The 14,166-nt window shown below is 32.5% G+C and overlaps 1 pseudogene; it reads left to right on the forward strand.

The window, feature by feature from the left end:
- Positions 1–6,947, forward strand: part of LOC132063590 (UDP-glycosyltransferase 1-like) — a 15,279-nt pseudogene extending 8,332 nt beyond the window's left edge.
- Positions 6,948–14,166: the final 7,219 nt, after the last annotated feature.

Raw genomic sequence — 14,166 nt, forward strand, 5'->3', positions numbered from 1 at the left:
CTTTTTCTGAAGATTGTCGAAAATATGCGAAATAAGATATAATTATTAGTTTTTTTTTAAAAACATTTTTTTTGTATAAAATTACATTAATTTACACCCATAAAATTAAATAAAATTAGAAAAGAACAAGAAATAAATAAAAGGAAAAAAAGAAAGAAAATAGAAAAAAAAAAAAAAAGGAGCCAAATTGAGTACGGAATCATAATAAATGAACAATAAAGGGAAAAGGTCAGAAACATAAAAGAAAGAAAATAACTGACAATGTACTACAATATACTACAGTACTATTTGACATTTAAAATGCATTAAGAATTGCTGGGCACACAGTTAAATAGCTTGGTAGGGATCAAAGTAAAGGATATGCTCGGGTAAATAGTTTAGCTTGGGTGATCATTTATGAAGTTTTCCAAAAAATGTATCTACACTACACTATTACAGTTTTGGGCTAAACTATACAATTGAATAACAAATACAATTGGGCCTTAACTACATATCTGCTATCAAACAATTGGGCTTGTTATTATCCAACATTTATCTTTCCAGAGTAACATAATTGTGCAGCTTTTTAAAAATATTTACAATTCCTTAGCAGAGTTATTTAATTTACATGTATGTCAATTAATTTCATAAGAGATTCTTAAACCCGATATCCTCGTCACTAAAGCCAGCGAAAAGTTGGGCACCTCAAAAATATCTCAACAACATTGTTCCTAATTTCATGCACAATAGATTTATCTTTATCTCGTTTCTAAAGAATTCTGATCACTAACATAAAATGAGTATTTTATTTATAATGGTAATTTTACTTTATTTCAACCTTCTCTCTTTAATTATACTCATATTATTATAAGTATAATTAGTAACCTATATTATTATACTTATAATATTACCGGTATAATTAATGATACACATATTATAATCATAATATTATTGGTATAATTAGTAATGTACAATATTATGATTATACTCATATTATTACTGGTATAATTAGTATACATTATTATACTCATAATATTAGTCGTATAATTAGTAACCTATATTATTATACTTATAATATTACCGGTATAATTAATGATACACATATTATAATCATAATATTATTGGTATAATTAGTAATGTACAATATTATGATTATACTCATATTATTACTGGTATAATTAGTATACATTATTATACTCATAATATTAGTCGTATAATTAGTAATATACATTATTATAATTATACTCATCATTACACTTTTAATAATATTACTGGTATAATTATTAGAATACAGTATTATATTCATAATATTGCTGGTATATCAGTAATATACAGTAGATTTGTATACAACAAAATTTATAGGCTAATAGCATATAAAGTTAAGAATAAATGACGATTATACGGTATAAACCATGTATAATCAATAATGTTATACAATCAAGTATCAGGAAAAGATCAATTAAAAGTCAAAACGTTTGTTAAGAAAAAAAACTTTAATTTCAAAAATAACAAAATCACAAATCAAGTGTTACTAGTAAACTAAATTAGATGAAAGATAAATTAAAATATATTTAAGTGTTAGCCCTAAACCAAACCAAGGACTAATTGAAACCCAAATTAGACATCATCACATTATAATTAAATATATATCTTCTTTAGAAAATTTTAGCATGAGAATTGGACAGTCTTTCTTCCTTTCTATGCTGTCTTTGGAGCTAGAGAATTATGTGAATGTACCGGTTGAAGAAGAGAGAGAAGTGAGAAATTGGGAGCGTATTGGTTGTAGAAAAGAGAGAAGCGGGGAAACTGAGTATTTATCAATTACAGAGAGACTAAAATTGAATCCCTATTTTAGTGGGATAGTTAATTACATGCATATTTTTTGGATATATCATAAATGTAATAAAGTCTGCTGTTTTTGAAGAATTTTAAAAGTTATGCTATTTGTATGCTTAAATCTAAAACCGTGACTCATGGTGTAATTTTCTCTATTTTCATACCTTAACATCATGCTGGCTAGGGGTGTACAAAGAAAACCGATATCCGAATCAAACCGAGAAAAAATCCGACTAGTGGTTTGGTTTGACTTGATTTGGTATTGAAAAAAAAAACTCGACCATAATTGGTTTAGTTTGATTTTAACTAAAAAAAGTAAAACCGAACCAAACCAACCCGACATTACATGTATACAAATTTTTAGTATATTCTATACATAAAAGATTTGCTTATAATGTAATTTATAAATAAGTCTTAAGTTTTTTCGTAGTTTTTATCTTTTAATATATTATTTCAAGCTTAGACTTAGAATTTTGAATGTTCCAATAAGTTGGACTTAGAATTTTGAATGTTTCAATGCCTTTATAAAATTTCATGGGGATCAAGTAAGCAATCAAATAAAGTCCAAACCAGAACTAACTTAATATTAATGTTTATAGCAAAAGTAATTCAATCCTCACACCAGGAATGACAATAATGTTGGAAATCTACTCTTATATTTTGCATTGTTAGTTTAGATAATAAAAATACATATCTTAATTTTTTTCATTGTCATGTAATTAATACTCATTAGCCGTACTTATTTTAGCATGACTTAGTGTTTTTAGATAATGATCATTTTCATTATACCTTATTGATTAGCAATATTTATTTTATGCTATTTCATTATCTTTTTTGTTGAATATTTCATTAAAATGTTATCACTCATTTCACATTTTTGTTATTTTCTTAAGAAACACCTTAAATGAATGGATATGTCTTAATTATTAGGACTAAAGAAATATTTAAAGTAAAAGATATATTATGTATGAAGATTTTTCCGGAAAAACAAAACCCGAGAAAACCGAAAACCCCGAAAAAAACAGAAGTTGAAAAACCCGATTTTTATTGGTTTGGTTTGGTTTATCGATTTAAAAACCCGACATAATTAGTTTAGTTTGCCCTAATGCTGGCAATTACAGTGGAGCACTTATAGATGATATTTCCATGAGTGTAGCATGTGATTAAAGTGAGGTATGCCCTTGACAAGTATTTTGCCAATTTGTTCGATACTTGACGTTAAAATGAATCTGCAACCCAGTAACTGCCTTATAGATATTTCCATCAAGGATTTTGATACTCTTTATGTTATGAGCAATAAAAATTGTTTTTTAACTACAATTGTTACAGAAACTAGCAATGGCGCATTTTTGCATAAATTAGTTTCTAAATTCGAGTTTCGGCCCTGGATATTATGTACTAATGATACACTCCTCTTTAGAAGCTTGTTTATGCTTTCAGTTTAGAATATCAGTAATCAAATATTGCTTATATTCTTAGAGGCAGCGGAGAGGCGCTAATGCTGGAAACAATTAGTAAATGGATGTCTTTAGTTTAAGAGTTGAATATGACCGGTTTACTATCATTTTCTTAATGGGTTAGGGGTGAAAACACCTCAAGTATCACATTTTTTTGAGTTTCCTAACTGAACTATCAAGTGGGGGAGTTTTCTACCTAAACTATCACGAACTAGTTTGCAAATTCACTTTTCCTACCTAAACTAACACCAACTAGTTTGCAAAACACACCTTAACTATCAGTTGTGAGGCATGTTTTGAAAACTAGTTGGTGACAGTTTAGATAAGAAGCTCTCACAACTAATAGTTGAGATGTGTTTTGCAAACTAATTGGTGATAGTTTAGGTGGTAACCTCTCACACCTACTAGTTCTGGTAAGAAACTAAAAAAAATTGATACTTTAGGTATGTTTTTGTCCATTATCTCTTTCTTAATTTCATATTTTCATTGTCATGCATGCAGAGGCGAATTTAGGTATCAAATTTGGGTCACGTGAACACATGGTCACTCGACTAAACTCGATATATTATGGGAAAATACATAAAAACCCCCCCAACGTATACTCGAATTAATTATGACGCACCTAACCTTTGCGGGCGACCTATTACCCCCTGGCCTTATTTTTTTTTTTGTATTTTTGTACCATTTTTTGACTGACGTGGCAAAAAAAAAAAATTGAAGCCTTCGAAGCGCATTGGAGAGTATTGCACACTCTCCGCACATTGGTGCCATATTTCGCCACGTCACCGCCACTTTTCCTTTTTTTTTTTTCATTTGATTTTTCTTTTATTAATTATATTTACACTAATTAACCTCTAATTAACTATTAAATCATTAATTTTGTCTTCTTCATCACTAAACTCTTCTTCTTCATTTCAAGAAATCCATCAACTCATTTTCTTCCTCCATTAGCACACACACATTCAACCTATTTTCTTCCTCCATTAACACACACACATTCAACCCATTTTCTTCCTCCATTAACACATACATTCAATTTAATCATCAATCATAAAGATCTTATTTTCAAGAAACATTTAATCAATTTTCTTCAACCCATTTTGTTCCTCCATTAAAACCCATTTTCTTCAACCCATTTTCTTCCTCCATTAATACACACACATTCAACCCATTTTCTTTCTCCATTAACACACACATTCATTTGAAGGCAAATCAAACACCAAAATATCTCCTCCACCGAAATGGCTTTATGTTTTAATGGGTCAGACCCATTTCATATTGGTGTTGTTGCTTGCGCCGTCTTGTAGCGATGACAGCGACGGCAGGCGGCGGCGGCGGTGGTTGAGGAGAAAGAAGAAGAAGAGAAAAAGGAGAAAGAAGAAGAAAGAGAAAAATAAATTGCATTCAACAATTGAAATGTGGAAGAAAGGGAGCGTGGGGGTGGGTGAGAGGATAAAATATAAATAAATTTTTAAAAATTAATTTTTATTCAAATATAAAAAATATTTTTACTGCTTTCACTAGCCATAATTTTTTTTTTGCCACGTCAGTTGAAAATGATACAAAAATACAGAAAAAATAAGTCCGGGGGATAATAAGTCGCCCACAAAGGCTGGGTGCGTCATAATTAATCCGAGTATACATTGGGGGTTTTTTTTTTTAGGTATTTTCCCATATATTATGTATATAATTCTAAAAATATATCTAATATTAACTAAAAGAACACATAGTCGAATCAGGCCGAGTAGAGCACTGGTTAGGGGTTATATTTATTTCCTTAGGGTCTTGGGATCGAACCTGAGCTCTCCCCCCTTTATTTCTAATTACTCAAGTCCAAAAAAAAAAAAACCATAGGCGCTAAGCTGCGAATCAAAGGCAAAAGAAAAAAAAAAACCCATAGCTAATGGTGAACTCATCCTCTTGAAATCCTGAATTCGCCTCTGCATGCTAAAGGATGCAAATCAGGAAACCGTTTAAAAACTTTGCATAACTTTAAATAAAAAATTTCTTTATCCATTTGAATTACTAGCATCTCTAGAAACAACATTATGAATTGGTTCAATCATATTTTTACTTGAACCTACTTTCAGAATTATTTCCTTCAATTTATTTTGCATTTGAGAGGAAGAGGAGGTGGATGATTGGTTAAAGGGAAGAGGGTCAAATATACTTCTCTACTATAATTTATTGGTTAAATTTACCTTCCCTTAGTCAAAATAATTAAAAATATCCTCTATTAGCCAAAGTTCTTATTTATACCTTTCACGGACGGAAAAGTCCAAATCAGATCAAATTATTCATTTTTCAAAATTTACGCATGACCCATCAATTTGGGTGAACCGACCGGCAACAATTTTTTCCCCACGCAAATAATATACCCTGTACGCCTTAGAACTAAGCTCTTCAGAAAAAATCAAGATTGTTTGTTTGTTTGTTTGTTTTGAGAGTTGTCGATTCTTGGTTACCCCTGTACGAGGACATCTATTTCAGAAAAAATCAAATTCCATTTTCTAATGAGGAGTTGTCGGTTCTTGGTTTTAAAAATCCGTATGCTACTAGAATTTTGCCTAGGCCAGCTAAATCTTTTACGCCTAGCTCGATTTTGTACTTCGATGGGATTCGTCGTTTCAAAGAGACGAAAGGTACCTATTATCAATACCTTCGCTAAGCTTGAAACTTTTGCTCTTAAGTCACTCAACGATGTTAAAATTGCTCCTCCAATTTACCCAATTCGTCCGGTAGTCGGTTCAGATGATGGTAACAAAAAAGAGGAAACGGAAAGTATCATAAAGTGGTTGGATGAGCAGCCAAACTCATCTGTGGTTTTCTTGTGCTTTGGAACATTGGGAAGTTTTGAACCTGATCAGGTAAAAGAAATAGCAATTGCATTAGAGCGGAGTGGCCACAGGTTTTTGTGGTCATTATGAAGGCCTCCACCAAAGGGGAAAGTAGAGATGCCAAGCAATTATGACAACTCGGAGGAAGTACTGCCAGAAGGGTTCTTAGATAGGACAAAAGGAGTTGGCAGTGGAGATTCGGATGGATTATGTTAAGGACTTCGAGGGGAAAAATCCGGTTGATATCGTTAGTGCTGAGGAAATTGAAGGCGCTATACGGAAGCTTATGGTGGACGGTGAAGAGAATGAAGTGAGGAAAAGGGTGAAGGAAAATGCTAGAGAAGAGCAAAATAGCTATAAGGCGTACAGGGGTATATTATTTGGATGGGGAAAAAAATTTTGCGGGTCGGGTCACCCAAGTTGATGGGTCATGGGTAAATTTTGAAAAATGGGTAATTTAGTCTGATTTGGGCTTTTCCGTCCGTGGAGGGGTATAAATATGAACTTTGGCTAACAGAGGGGTATTTTTAATTACTTTGGCTAACGGAAGGTAAACTTAGCCAATAAACTATAATAGAAGGGGTATATTTGACCCTTTTCCCTCGGTTAAAAGTAAGATTTTGTAGTCCATTTTGTTTCAAGTTCTTTTAGGTGATTTCTGTTTTCTTGTCCAAGCTGGAGTAGATCTTTGTGCTGCTATCCAAACATTCTGTTGAGAGGAGTCGCAGCTTAACTGTTCATAAATGGATTGTCTAATTGAACAAACAATACTTTGACCGGGAGGCTGCGGTGCTATTGATCCTCTGATACAAAATCGAGTTGCTTTAGTGTTGCATGTAGGTCGTGATGTGTCTTGAGATGACTGTTTTTTGTCCCCTTTCAATAGGGAACCTTTTCTTTTTATTATATGAAATCTGCATTCTTTGACACTTGAGATTCCCCCGATTCCTCTTTGAGCCCGGCCACTCTCTTTTACTATCAAAAATTGGATTCGCGAAAATAGAGGCTCTCCACTTGACTAGGTAACAAGAGGAAACACCAGCATTAAGTGGGATGTGAGGCAGTTATTACCACTCAATGCTCCAATTATTTTACTTTTACTTTCGGAAGCAATACAACACACCACTAGTTTTCAAAATTTGGCTGGATCATTTTTACCCAAGGCTCTCGACATCTGGATTCTCTGTTCCTCTGTTATGCCTGAAAGATCTAATAGACTTTCGTGATACATATGTAGACTTAATGTTGGATAACTATAGACTTCTCTAGCAGAAACAACCATCTATAAAGTTAGAGACCACATCCATATTAGATGCCTCATGGGCAGAGGCGGATGCAGTATTCTGGCACTGAGTTTATCAGATCAACTCAATACTTTTGACATGAAATATAAATTAATGTGTAAAAATTCATTAAAATTATAGCAAGTACTAGGTCTGAACCTTAAAGATTAAACTCATAGAACTTAAATCCTAATTCCGCCTCTGCCTATGGATATAAACAAGTACTATATTCCTAAAAGAATGAATAAATAAAACAAGTACTGGAAGGGAGAAGTAGCATGGTACCGGTAATTGGCATCTGTTATATATTCTTTGAAATTTGGTTAATTCTGGGTAGGGTGTCAAAACTATTTCAAAAACCACCGAATCAAACATAACCGAACCGATTTTGAGGTTTTTTAAAATAAAACCGTAAGTTCTAATATGAACTTATAACCGTACCGAATAATTAAGTTGGTTTTTTATTTTATAAAAAATACCGAAGAAAAACCAAACCGAACCTATATAATTACAAATTACAAAGCATTAAAAATATTTACTCTGGGCCTTGGGCTTTTGGGTGATTACAAGTGATACAGAACCTACCCTACCAATGTAAACACTATGTTTACTGCTTAGAGTATCAGAGTTTGCATTGCTTCTCAACTATGCTGGCTGTTCTCATCATTCTTGTTCAACAAAAAGCCAATTATAGAAAAGGTAAATATTTAATTTTCTTCTTTTAATTTTCTTCCCCTTTAAAATGTTTAGATATTTAGTCAAAATTAATTTATATTTTATCTAAAGCTCAAGAAAAAGCAGTCACCTTTATTCAACTGTTTAGAAAATTTAGATTAAACACGTTTAGGTTTGAAAGTTTCAACTATTTATAACAATAACCAATTCAGTTCTTGAAAAGAAACGAGAGAAAAATAGGGATTGAACAATTTAAGTTTTTCAAGAACATTTGTATGTACTAAGCTATAGCAGCAGTAGTTGCAGTGACAACTTCATTTTTTTCTCTTTACAGCTGTAAAAGGTTAATTAACTGTTGTATTCATAATTTCATTGCGTGGAGTATGATAATTGTCGTTTGACGTCTTGCTACCATCTAGTTGATAGTCACTTTTGTAGTACATTAATGTTTATGTAGCTTTTAATGGAGTAGCTTTTATGCTTAGTATATTTTTTTCGAAGAAAAAAAATGGATTATGTAAAGCTTAAGGACTGAGACTTGAGGCGAGAAGTTAAACTACTCTTTCAATCGTATATCTGAATGAATATAGTCAGCAAAATTTTATTATTATTTTATATAAGATGACATTTTAAAAATATTTTACCAAAAATTAATCGAATCGTATCGATACTGAAGAGAAATCGAGATGATTGGGACGGTTTAAAAAAATTAATTATATTAATAAATTAACCAAAAAATCTATATGGTACTATTTTTTATAAAAATTGACCGAACCGTATGATTGACGCTCCTAATACTGGGGTGATAACTATAACACAATATCTTTCTTAAAGTCTGAGAGACAAGTAGTCGAATATTCTATAGAGCAAATAGTAGAAATAAACTTGTTGTCTCTCCTTAGGAAATGCATAGCTTATATTCCTGCAGGTTCATAGCGAATCCGATGTTAGCCCCAAGACGTTGTGATGAAAGATCAAGAAATCCAAGAAAATCAAGAAACACAAGATTGAAATTCAAAAGAAAGAAAGTTCAAGAATCTCAAGTTTGAAGATTATTTTCTTATAAGAATGAGAATTCTTGTTTCTTGAATCATTTTCTAAATAGGTTTCTTGTTTCTTGATATATATTATAATAAGTATTTAATTTCCTATCATTAGTAGGATCTTTAAATTTAATTTCCTATCATTAGTAGGTTCTTTAAATTTAATTTCCTATCATTAGTAGGATCTTTATCCTAGTCCTAGTAGGATTCTAGTTTTCTTTATTTTTATTCTTATAGAATAGGGATTTTACTTTTCTTGTTTTTAGATATTTACTTTCTAGAGTAAAATAGAGATTTGTAGTCATAAAAGAAGAGACCCTAGGCCTATATAAAGGGTTATCATGACGTGTAATAGGAGAATCCACGTTTTTTATATTAACCCTAATTTGCAATAGAGCTATTTTCTCTATTTCTTGTCCTTTATCCTTGTTTTGGGTTCCAAGTAAGGTGGTGATAGTCTTCACCTTATTTTCAGTTGCGTGGGGTGTTTCTTTATCACTTTTATTGATTTCAAGTGGTGACTTAGGAACTTTATAGATTCTTGATCAATAAAGAACACGTTTCTTGATTTAAAATTTGTTCTAGTTCATAGCCGGAACCTTAACTTTCTTTCCGTCGTTCCATCCTCAATATTACTTGTTTTAAATGATTCAATAGTTATTTTCATAGTTCAAATCGTCATCTTTCACATAGTTTTTGAATCACTTAAATCTGAGGCCTATAATTTGAGATACGTCCGTTCTTGAATTCTACCCATCAATCGCTTCAAGATAAAGATCCTGGTCGATTGGTTCTTTATTAACTCGAAGAATCACATCAATTTGGTATCAGAACCTATTCTACTCTAGAAAGGAAGTAGCTAAAAATAAGGAAAGTAAAATCACTATTCTATAAGGAAAAGAATAAAGAAATTTTGGTTTTCTTTATTCTTTTCCTTATAGAATAGAGATTTTACTTTCCTTATTTTTAGCTATTTACTTTCTAGAGTAGAATATGGCAGAATTCAAGAAACGGACGTAACTCAGGCTATAAGTCTCAGAATTAGGTGATTCCAAGACGAGGTCAAATATGAAGATTTGAACTATGAAAATGACTATTGAATCATTTAAAACAAGTAAATATTGAGGGTGGAACGATGGAAAGAAAGTTACAGCTTTGGGTATGAACTAGAACAAATTTTAAATCAAGAAAAGTGTTCTTGAATGATCAAGAACCTATAAAGTTCCTAAGTCACCACTTGAAATCAATAAACGTGATAAAGAAACACCACACGCAACTGAAAACAAGGTAAATACTATCATCACCTTGCTTTAAACAAAAAATAAGGATAAAAAACACGAAATAGAGAAAATAGCTCTATTGCAAATTAAGGTCAATATAGAAAACGTGGATTCTCCTCTTACATATCATGAGAACCCTTTATATAGGCCTAGGGTCTCTTCTTTTATGACTACAAATCCCTATTCTACTCTAGAAAGGAAATGGCTAAAAGCAAGGAAAGTAAAATCCCTATTCTATAAGGAAAAGAATAAAGAAAACTAGAATCCTATTAGAACTAGGAATAAAGATTCTACTAATGATAAGAAATTAAATCCTTATTGTAATATCAATCAAGAGACAAGAAACCTATTTGGAAAAGGATTCTAGAAACAAGAATTCCCATTCTTGTAACAAAATAATCTTCAAACTTGAGGTTCTTGGACTTTCTTTCTCTTGAATTTTAATCTTGTGTTCTTGGATTTCTTGATCTTTCATCACGTTGGTCTCCAGCTATAAAAGTAAATGTTGAAGTTTTCGTGAGAAAGGCCTCCTTGCTTATTGTTGGAAATACATTTAGGCACCCATGTGGGTCAGCCTAAAAGGAAATAAATAAAATAAAAGGAGAAGAGACACAATCCTTCCCAAAGGGTGTGTCACTTAAGATATAAACAAGAAGTTGTTTTGTTTATAAGAAGTTCTTCTTCTTTTTCCAGAATAGTGTGTTTCTTTTCTTCATCTGTAAAATAAAATTATTTCTTTTCTAAAAGATAGAAAACAAACTCTCTTCTTCTCCGTGAAGGACTACGTTGGTAGATTCCTACGAAGATGAAAGCGATCTTCATCGAATAGCGGAACAACAATCTTCTGTAATTGGCACGACTTAGATTGTGAATATTTATGATGTAGTTCGTGTTCTTAACATGTGATTACATTATCGACTAGTGAAATAAATAATTGGAGAATCGTGGGAGAACTGTGTGTTCTTGTGGATTGTTGATATTTTCCTTCATTATCATCAGAGAATAGGTTTTTATTTTTATTTTTATTTCCTAGTCATATATTTAGTTGTTGAGAAGAACACTGTCGTGGCTAATCATCGTTTGCTGTTTGTTGCAATTCTTTTTGGTGTTTTTGGCGTGAAAGCCAATAACCGGAAAAGGATTGCGATTGTACTCTCTCTATTTTGTCATCTTCTTGTTAAATTTAAACAAAATAGAAAAAGAGTTTCCTCTACGATGAACAAACAAAGATGACGAGTCTGAAATTAAAAAAAAAAATAAAAAAAAATAGAAAAAGAGTTTAAAGTTTCTTTTATCTGGTTAGGAAATTATCTATGATGTTTCCTTTTTTATTTTTTCGTTAGAAAAAGAAACTTTTCCAAACAATTTGGGAAAGACTTATTTTTGAGGGAAGACACGTTTATCTTTTTTTTTTTTTTTTTTTTTTTTTCCTTTTGTTACCAAGCAACAATTTTTTAAAAAAGGAGAAACATTGAGCGTCCATATTAATGGCACTTTGCGGTGCATTATATTGACACTTGGAGTGTGGATTCCAAAGCATGTCTTTGGGAAAAGCTAGCACCCACATACGTTCTTTACTATTTTCCAACTAGATAAGGATCGGATGCACTTTACTATTGATTAAGAGATCAATTTCTTGGATATATTTTTGGCACGTTATGATATGTTCATAACTGTTTTATCAATTTTAATAATTGAATGGGCGCGATCACTCTAAGGTAAAGATCCAACGCCAAATTGTATATAACAGCTAATTCTGATCTTTTAGCTTTAAACCAGTTGATAGGGTAATCACGAGTGTATATATTTGTTATAAAATTTATGCTTATTTAATCTTGAATTTATGTTGTTTAGGTAGTGTTCCTTAGATAATTGATTGTGTTAGATTTATGACATATTAGAATTCAGATGATGATTGGGAACTTAGTGAACTTTCGATTCTGAATCTACTATGAAATAACTGTTAACATGATTAAGTATTTTAAGAATTTTTAGGTATATGGATTTAGGCATGTGAAAGGTATATAGATGTCTCAAATAAGTTTATACTTTGTTATCAATATGTCAACTGCTACAGAATATTAGTCTCCGAGCTTAACATATACGAAAAGCTGAATAGTGACGTAATATCCAGTATGTCCTGGAAGAGCAAAAGGCTCTTAAGGCTTTAGACTCGTCTATGATGCCCCTAATGTATCTTGTTTTGTATTTTGGCACATACAAGATAAGGGTGTCAAGTAGTAGGGGGCTGGGCCATTTAAACGCGGACCACAAGGGGCCGGGCCGTAAGTTAGGGGGCCGAGCTTGGAGAGGGAAAAGGGTGTCCGGCCCAGCTCACCCCGGATAGGGGTTACACCTTGGGCTAACCGGGCCGGGCCGGGTTATAGTTAGTGGGCCGTTTTTTTATTTTATTTTATTTTTTTATTTTTTTATTTTTAAGTTCTAATACAAAAATAGACATTTACATTTACTAATAATAATAAATTAAGGCATGAAATTGAACTGAATGATTTATCAAAGGTATATTTGTTGAGATAAGTACTATCACAATCTAATATATACTATATATTGAAAATGTATCAAAGGTATATTTGTTGAGAAAACAAGATTGTCTAGCTTTAAAATACAATTTTAAAGAAAACTAAAGTGTTCCGTAAAAAGAGACTCCTAATTTATTGGGATATAATGTTTTTAAAATACTTATTATTAATAATAAATGTAGTACTTATCTTATTTTTTTTTATTTGAAGTGGGCCGGGCCGAGGCCCCTGTGGGCCATCACCCGGGCTACTGGTGGGACGGGCTAGTGGGCTATCCACCTTGTCCGGCCCAACCCTCTAATAAATCCCACCTAGCCCAGCCCCTTACACCTCTTAGTGGGTCTGGGTCGGGCCGGTGGTGGGCCGGGTTCGGGCCGGCCCGGCCCACTTGACACCCTTAATACAAGATATGGTATTGGTTATTCCTATTATGGTTTTAGTATAATGAATATTATTTATGATTCCAGTAAGCAGATTTATTTGTGCTTATTTGCATTAAGTGGTGATGTAAATATACGACATACTAGACTTGACCTTAGTGGTTAACAATGAAAGGATTATTCAGCCAAACAAGGTTTATCCGGTAATATAGATAAAGTAGATTTGTCTACTTATTAATATTGTCTAGCTAAAACATAAATAGAAAACCATGCGCCAATGTTCCATTGCAATTTATTCCATCTGACATCAATGATTCAAACACATGCAATTCCGTTTAAGTTTGTTACACCTTGGAAAATTTCGCGTCGTTTGTATTATAAGTAAACTAACGTAAGACTAAAGTGGATAGAATCCCTTACAAGGTTAAGGAGGAATTCAACAATTTTAAGCATGTACCTTGAGGTTTCGGAGTTAAAATGAATCGGTGGAAGTAAGTTCGTTGAAGGTTAGGATTGGTGTCACGTTTTTGGGGAAGATTTCGTGTCATTTGAGCTATAAATTTCTTAGCATTAGCATGAGAGGGAGTTATAGGGCTCCTTAGATGGTTAGTGAAGTTTTATACAAGTGCCAAGAAGGTTCCACAAGGATTGGAGGTCAAACGAATCGAAAATAACGCATTTTCGCGAAAATCTGAGTTTGTGGACCAGTGTGCGGCCGCAAACTGAGTTTTCTATGCAGCCAAATGGCCACAAACTTGACATTTTGGTTGGGCTCACTGCCCAACATCACCCCCATGTTGTGGAGCGAGTATGCGGCCGCATACTCCCCGCAACACGGAGCGGTGGGGCAGTTTTC

This window comes from Lycium ferocissimum, chromosome 1 (assembly GCF_029784015.1).
Source record: "Lycium ferocissimum isolate CSIRO_LF1 chromosome 1, AGI_CSIRO_Lferr_CH_V1, whole genome shotgun sequence".
In the NCBI taxonomy this organism is placed as follows: Eukaryota; Viridiplantae; Streptophyta; class Magnoliopsida; order Solanales; family Solanaceae; genus Lycium; species Lycium ferocissimum.